General features: G+C 36.7%; 1 pseudogene across 2 annotated transcripts in view; it reads left to right on the top strand.

The window, feature by feature from the left end:
- Positions 1-3,104: 3,104 nt before the first annotated feature.
- LOC145684806 (protein cornichon homolog 4 pseudogene) overlaps positions 3,105-8,660 on the top strand; it is a 32,517-nt pseudogene continuing 26,961 nt past the window's right edge. Inside the window, exon 1 of one of the 2 annotated variants that reach the window (XR_014131401.1) lies at positions 3,105-3,903. The product of XR_014131401.1 is annotated as a protein cornichon homolog 4 pseudogene, transcript variant X2 (transcript). The remainder of the gene's footprint in view (positions 3,904-8,660) is intronic. The other variant, XR_014131400.1, reaches the window with a different exon arrangement.

Raw genomic sequence — 8,660 nt, 5'->3', positions numbered from 1 at the left:
TCGATCCGCAACCTGAGGACGCGCCATGACGTAGTGATAGGAACCCACGTTACATGGCAAGATATGCTGTATCGTCGGCAAATTGCAAGGCATGAACTTGTGGCGTGGTGATCGTGCCCGATTGATTTGTATAAAATCAAGGCGACGATAGAGAAAATTAGTAATCAAGCGGACGTATGGAAGTGGTTACAGACTCTTCAATTAATATAGCAATCCCTCATGTCAGACAGGGTCAAAGACACGCTAGATATCGAAGGAAATCAATACTGATGTAAGATGCTTGTCATAATGATTTACTATGAGTGATGAAAGTTTTAATAGTTGCTCTGCTGTTGCAGAGCGAAAGCGAAAGAATGGGCAAAGAATGGGTGCTTGAGTGAGCGGGAGGATGTTGTGTTGTTGTAGATAAACATGTAGCCGTTTGACTATTCTTTCTAAGGTTTTGCTGAAAACGGTTGTGAGACTTATATGTCTGTATGAAATAACTTGTATGGGATCTTCCTGCGGTTTTAAGAAGACTATGTTCTTCGCTAGTTTCGAAGCAGTAGGAAAAGAGCCCGTGGAAAGAGTGGTGGTGTATAGCCTAAAAGAGCAAGCAACATATAGAATATAGGCAACACTTGTGACAGCTGACGGTAACTGATAGAGTCCACACCAAGTGACGTTGCGTATATTATAAAGAGCACCATGTATATTATGGTACAGTAGAGCGTCGATTATCCGAACGTCGGTCAACCGAACGACCGCTTAACCGAACTGTGTACTCGCTCGCACCTGTTACTCTCCCACCCTACCGTCCATCATCCCCCTCACTCCCAAACCAAGTTTTCCACAGTAGTCGCCGCACTGAGCCACCGCTGGCGGAACATTGCTTCTAATGGGGCCTTCATAAGGCACTGCTGACCTGCCAAGCCGCCAGTCGCTGTGTTTCAACAATCAGCACACTTCTTTTTATGAATAAATTTACTGTACAGTACTTCTTTTTGGCAAATAAACATGTACAGTTCGATTATCCGAACAAACCAGTTTTCCGAACACCCATGTCCCCCAATTACTTCGGATAATCGACGCTCTACTGTATCTTAAAAATCAAATTTTATCTTTAAGGTGTATAATATTGTAGCTATTTTGGTAGTAAATAAAAGAAACTTTTTATATCGAACTAGAATTGTAGAAACAATGTTATGTATGTATGACGAAAAGACTGGAATATCTGGATTAAAATACTAATACCAATAATAGGGATAATATATTTATGTTTATATTATTACGCCAATATATAGTACCTTTGTATTAATTCCATTTTAAAAGTTTTATTACATTTGAGAAGAGGTTCAACAAGATAGATGTATGATAGTATAAGTTGATGGAAGAACAGATATCTCTGTACACATAATGTTGTGAGACAGTATAATTTTCTCGTCTTTGGATATCCACGAGACTGCACTATACAGGGATGCCAACCTGAGACGTTAAAAAATCCCAATCAAGAAAAAAGAAATTCCCATTTTGCTCTCGAATTACTATTAAAAATCCACTTTCTTCAGTATATGAGTGAACCATTCGTAAATTAAATCTGAATTTATCAGTTTTCCTTAATTGAAAATTTTGACGAAACACGTAGACTAATATTTTGTCAGCACTTAGTATTTACATCATACCTTTGTGAGATTATCTTTTTTAATGAACGTAACACGATATTAGAGGAACTCCACTATTCAGTCAGTTTGTGTGCTACATTTTGTGAGCACAATTTACGTTTCATGGAGTTCTTTTTTTTGGGGGGGAGGGGGGATAATCACAAGTTACTTCTGCTTTAGTATGCATCTTCCGGTATCAAAATTTAAGAATTAACACTGATTTCAAGCTTATTGAAGCTCATTAGTTTTCTTCCCACTCATACAGAATTTAGCTGCTGATGATAAATATAAAAAATCTCATGTATGTTTAAAATTTCCTTTATCCCTTTTCGAGAAAAAAATGTCAAAAAATCCCACAGAATCGGATTTTCCCCTGAAGTTAGGATCACTGAGCACTAATTTGTATCACGTGACCAGGTTCACAGAGATTTATAATGTCTGGATAATTATCAACACAGAACAGATATCACCCCTATTTGGTACGTTTAAAAGCGATCCGTATTCATAAAACTGTCACAGAGTACGTATTGCATATCCTACATTATTAGCAATTAACGAAAAAATATTTCCATTGATGAAAAATATAACAATCGATAGATGTCATCTCCGACTGTTCTCAGTAACCTCATTTCAGATTTTGACAGATGGAGACAAGATTGTCCAACGACAGAGTAAGTGGTTCACTTAAAAAAAAAAAAAAATGTAGGGCCTATTTCTTAAACTCAGAGAGGAAAATTGCTCCACCTGCCAGGAGTGTCATTTAGGGGACAGGGAGGGACAATTGTTCCCCCTGAGTTTAGAGAGTTATATAGATTTTATCCATAGAATAGTAGTAAGTCAGTGAAAACACGAAATTTTACTTATATCAAGGGGTTTTACCCTACCCCAAGCAAAATCTTATATATAAAAGAGAACGCACAAATCCTTTGTTCCCTCATCACGCTAATACGGCTGAACCAATTTCTTTCATTTTTGGGGGGTTATTAGGATTTGGACCCTAGATGGTTTTTATCATATCACTTTAATTTTTAATTACCAGTGTCTTGAGATAATTGACCATTCAAGTGTCCATAACGTACAAATCCTTTGTTAGTTCATCATAGGTAAAAATAAACGTATTTATATGCAACCCGCATGACCGTGTCACTCGGCGGGTTAACATAAATGACAGGCGATATAATGTTAACATTTACTGCAATCTTCTATGGTTTTTATATCACTTGAAAGCGAAAAAGTAAAAATTATCTAAGTAACAAAGTTTATTGCGTTCCGGGGTGACCGCAGCGAAGCGGGGTGAACGCTGCTAGTCTGAAATGAAGCTCCTGTGCACCTACCCTCACCAAATGACGCCCCTAACGTGTTTTCTTCTCTAAATTGAATTGCTATGCTGTTCGTATTTAGTGGAAGCAAAGCTGATAATTGAACATAACACGAACACCATAATTTTCCGACAAATAAGTTCCAACTCTGCACTCCGCATTGGAGCGAACATTTTGTATTGATTAGTGGAACAGCGACGAAAATGCTGGATGATAATTCAAAACATACAGCGTACTCTTGATGTACTATCCAAAGAAGACAATACTATAAAGAATAATGAGTTAAATAGAAGATACCGTAAAGGTTGACATTTAATATCAATACTACGAGCCAACCCAATGCACATCTTTAACTGAAGAAATGGTTTCAGAATCTTTGCTTTTCTTGTTTTCATTAGTGGATACCGGTCTTCTGTTGTTTTTGCTCGTGTATTTTGTTATAACGCTTTCTGATTTAGAGTGTGATTATCTCAATGCTCAAGAGTGCTGTGAAAAACTAAACGTATGGGTTATTCCTAAAATTATAGCACACGGGTTCCTCGTGTTTCTTTTTGTTTTCAACAGCCATTGGATATTGGTGTTAATAAACCTACCAGCAGTTTTTTGGTTATTGTACGAGTTATTTGTTGTACCCAAAGGGAACATGGGTGTGTATGATCCAACAGAAATTCATAACGGTGGGCAATTAAAGAAACATATGCGAGACTGTGTGATTCAGATAGGATTTTATTTAATAATATTTTTCGTGTACTTTTATTGTCTAATCATATCGTTTTTGAAAGGGAATCCAATACCAAATAATGACCAGGAGCATGCTGAGTTTTGAGATGCCACCGTCTTGTAAATATGTATGTGAAATGATTCAAAAAAAAAAAAAAAAAAAGTAAAGGAAAGAAAAGAAAAAGAAAAAACTACTTAATATATTTGGATATAGAGCAAAGTAAGTAAGTGATGTGTATTTTGCTAATTTATTACTATGTTATGAAATATGGGTTTTTTGTTACAATTCAATTTTTAATCTTTTTCTAACCTCAGTAAGCTCAAAACGCACAGAACAAAGCTCTGTCTATATAATACACTTTCCAGTTTTTCTAATGCAGTTTATTTAACATGCTCTTCCCGCGGCTCTGTATTCTGAATAAAATTATTTAAATATTGATCATGACATGAAAGTGAAACGCTAAAGTTCATTAATATACAAGTTCATTAATATACAATAATATACAACTTTATTAATAAGTTTACAAAAAAAATCAAATCATGACTGCTATCTAAATGCATTTTTATGTTTCAGTTTAATAATTTCCTGTCATATGCTAAAAGAAATGGAGGTAGGGTTCACCGCAATACATTTGTTCAAATTAACCAATAAAGTAATATTTTTTATTTATGCTTTCATATCAGAATTAACATTCAATAATATTCACATATTCAAGACTCGGAGACATGTTTTCAAGATTTTTTTTTTTTATATTGGTTTATAAGTGAACTACTCTAAGTTAAGTAAGATTGAGGCAATATGCAAAATATGATGTTATGAGTAATTCTTTTTTTTTTTTTTTTTTTAAGGTAATTGATTTTATATCTGTTAAATGTTGGGTTAACCAAGTCGTTCGAAATTAAAAAGCAATTACGTTGTTTCGTACAACTACATCAATTAAACGCGCACCATGCATATTCGAATAGGGTGAATATATATAGGGTGATTTTTAAATTGAAGGAATTCATTTGGGTCTAGAATTTGTAATTGAAGTCCGATTTTCATGTGGTTTGTGGCAAATGATCAAGGAAGGACGGGAGATTTATGGAAGGATGGAACTATGTTTTTTGGTTACATTCATCTCGGGTAATATCGGCAACGCCTCAAGAAAAACAGCAAATATTCGCCAGTATACCTCACAATTGGAATGACGACAACCTTACCAAGGACAGCAGGAAACTTGGCCGTTGTTTTGGGAATTGTAGTGCTGTGTAGTTGTGTGCTATTGTGTGATTGTGATCAGGACACAATAATAATGGTGTACTCTTTGGAGCAACATATGTTTATCGTTAACAGTGTTTGGAGAACGGAATCTGTTGTTGCTATGCAAAGGGCATTTAGGAAGAAATTTGCCTCACGTTCTACCCCAAACAACACAATATTGTTGCTAGTGAATAAATTGGAAGAAGCAGGATCGCTTCTGAATGAAACAGGGAAGCATCGGATCCCACAGGTGGATGTTGTGGAAGATGTCAGTTATTGACTCCTTAGATCTCCCAAGAAATCTCTCCGTCACCCAAGAAATACTTTTTTACGTTTATAATTTGTGTTCTCACTAACACTTAATTTGTATTCTTCAATTCCGCTTCAAAAATCCAAAACCTCATTCCAATTGTAAGGTACACTGATGAATACTTGCTGTCTTTCATGAGGCGTAGTCGGTATTATCAGCGATGAATTTAAACTATAGTCCCATAAATATCCCATCCTTACTTGATCATTTGCCACAAACCGTATGAGAATCGGAGTTCAGTTAGAAATTCTAGACCCAAATTAAATCCGTGAGTTTAAAAGAATCACCCTACATCGGATGTTCTAAAAATGGTGCTCACGGACTACATAACCTTATTGTATATACAAGTCAAAATAAAGCATAAAAAATAGAGCCTATATAATTTTCCGGTTCTCGTCTATAAACACGAATTGAACTATGTGTCAACATCGTAGATAAAAAAACATAAAGTAGATTTACCAATACATCAAATAGTTACATCGATTCTTTGCACGTAGCAGTTGAAGTCGATACAAGTTGACGTAGCACCAATTATTAGCGTAACAATCGATGTAACAATTGGATGGATTTGTAGTGTAATGCTAATGTTTCTAAGTTAATATGCAACGTTGCCACATAGTGAAACTTTTGATTCCCTATAGCCGTTACTTTCGATTCCCTAAGAGACCCTGGAGGGCATACCAATAAACAATATTTTCACTTCATTTTGACTTGAAGAATGGTACTATGTTGTTTGTGGGCGCCAATTTTAGAACACCCGGTGTGTGTGTGCGGCTCTGGCGGCCATAATAGTAAGCACCATTTCGACGAAATTAAGTTATCAGGTGGAATGGGTTGAGATCCGACCACGAAACAGTATGTAGGTAGTTTAACTCCAGAATTGAGTTGAGTTGATTTTAAGTTTAACGTCCCGTTCAGGAGCGAGGCTATATGAGATGTTGACATACTGGTTAACGTGGAATCCGAATCACACGAGCTCCCTCCGGGAATCGAACCCGGGTCCAACACGCCAAAGGCGCGTATGCTAACCGCTTAACTACGAAGGAGCTTAACTCCGGAATTGTACGTGCATACGACAGAGGGAGCTTGTTCAGTTTATGTCATTGTTATGTCATTGCATTGCATTGCAAGGGAATGTTAAACTTTATTTTTCAGTTTATTCGAAAGTTAGAAAATTACCATTGTCTCCCCCCAAGCCGTTCGTATATAGAGTGTTTCAAAACAATACCGACAACGTTTAGGTGGTGATTCCTGACACCAAGATAAGACAAAATGTAAAGACCAAAATGGGTGCACAAATACATCCTTTCCGAGTTAATAGGCTGCCGAAAACATGAAAAGTGAAGTTTAAAGGTCCATCGCTCCAAAACTATGGGACATACCTTAGTCGGGTCAAGTCTCCACTTAGGAACTAATATGTGAGCTATCCAAAAATCCATGTTGCAAAATCCGAAGATACTCATGTAACAATTTTTATGGAGGCAGTTTGGCTACTGATATACAATTTGAAGTACTCACCAACTACGTCTGTAAAAATTGTTACGGAAGGACCTCAAGATTCTGAAACATGGATATTTGGATAGGGTACATACTAGTTTCTAAATAAATTCTTGACTCGACTACGGTAGATCCAATAGTATTGGAGCTATGAACCCTTAAAATTCATGTTTTCGTGTTTTCGGCAGCCTGTAACTCCGAAAGGAAGCATTTGTGCACCCAAGTTGGTCTATACTTTTTGTCTTATCTTGGTGTCAGGAATCACTTCCTAAACGTTGTCGGTGTTGTTTTCAAAACACCCTGTATAATTGACCCACAGTTTACGATCCCCCCTCCGGTTTGAGAATAATTCAGTTTAGAAACAAGTTTTGTGAATAATTTTTCCCTCTACTTGCAACAGTATTTAGTGATACCAACGCAGACAGGTACCAGTATCAACAATTATACTTACCATATTTGACATTTACATTACCTGTCAGTGTTCTGTCTTCAGACTACTTTTTTGTTCTCATCCCCATTTTTTGTGTTTTGTAGTCATCATATGGTACTGTTTTGTTTCATTTAGTGTTACTCGTTTGCCTTTTAAAAGGATCATACATATACAGTGTCTATGGCTAGAACGGATTCATTGTATTTACATTTATTTCAATAATAAAAATGGTTTCGTTTTATTAATATTTCGGTTTGCGTACTGCATTACAGAACATACCAAATTCGTAACCCTTGGTTCACTATATGTTAACGGCTCGAGGAAGGACAAATTACTATTAGGTGGAATCAGGGTTAAAATGAAGGGGAACGCGGGGGAATGTCGTATCCCCGCTATCAGAAAATATCAGTGGCGTCCCACTACTTTTAAAAATTACAATGTGTAAAGGAGGCTCGTGGGACGGTATGACATCAAGCGTCCCCCTACCTTTTCAGGTCCACTTTTATCCATGCGTGAAACGGATTAGGAATTGTATCTGCAGGGAAAGCTTGTTTGGAATGTGTCGTTGCATTGCATTGCATCGTTATGTTGAACTTTCTTTTCTAGTTTGCTCGAAGGTTGGAAAATGAAACTTACCATTGCCTTTCCGAAAGCCGTTCATATGTGTGTCTGTCTGTGAGTGGGTGGGTCCAAACCTTATTTGAGTGGTAACAAATTTTACCGAACGTTCACATCGCCACACACTTGTTTGCATTTTTATTATTAATAATATAGATTATAACAGCATAAGCCTATAAGTTTCTATGAAGTAGTGACCCTGTAATACTGAACGTTTTTGCTGCCGCTGGATAGATGACAGTGAGTCTTAACATTGATTTGAACTACTATAAAGGAACCAAGAAAGTTCTGTCACTTTTTCACCCATTACCTTCAAACATCAATATGTCACCTAAGGCCCTTCGCAGACTACAACACTTCGTGTGTCGAAGACGCGCGACAGATTGTGTCGTCGCGTCCTGATATTCGACATACCAGCGACGCGACAAACGCTAGATCTTACTTCACATGTCGCGTAAATGTGACACTGTTTTAGCTAGAACAAAAGTATAATGCACTTTATATAGTTTGTAGTATGGAATTTTTAAATTGCCGTAATACTAAACAATCTGTTATATCCTTTAACGACAAAGTGCAAGCACATCCATAAGGAATACGTATGTAACCTGGAGTTGGCGGTTCCCCTTGAGCCGCGAACTAAATTCTTGGCCTAGTCAGTATATTGCTAAATCCGCCATTGACTACGTGAGATATTACTTTCATGCCTCGCGGCCTCTCCTTGTAAATTTCATTATGGAGTGCTACGAGGCATCAGCGTTATGCCTAAGTGCTTATAGATCATTATTTTTCATAATTTTATACAGTCTATATATATTAAATACACACAGTGTACAAAAATAATAAAATGATATAAAATGCATATTGGCTTTGGGGATCGCAGTTT

This window comes from Thermobia domestica, chromosome 5 (assembly GCF_964235325.1).
Source record: "Thermobia domestica chromosome 5, izTheDome1.hap1.1, whole genome shotgun sequence".
In the NCBI taxonomy this organism is placed as follows: Eukaryota; Metazoa; Arthropoda; class Insecta; order Zygentoma; family Lepismatidae; genus Thermobia; species Thermobia domestica.
The sequence above is the reverse complement of the archived record's forward strand: the minus strand, read 5'-3'. Positions and strand labels throughout refer to the sequence as shown.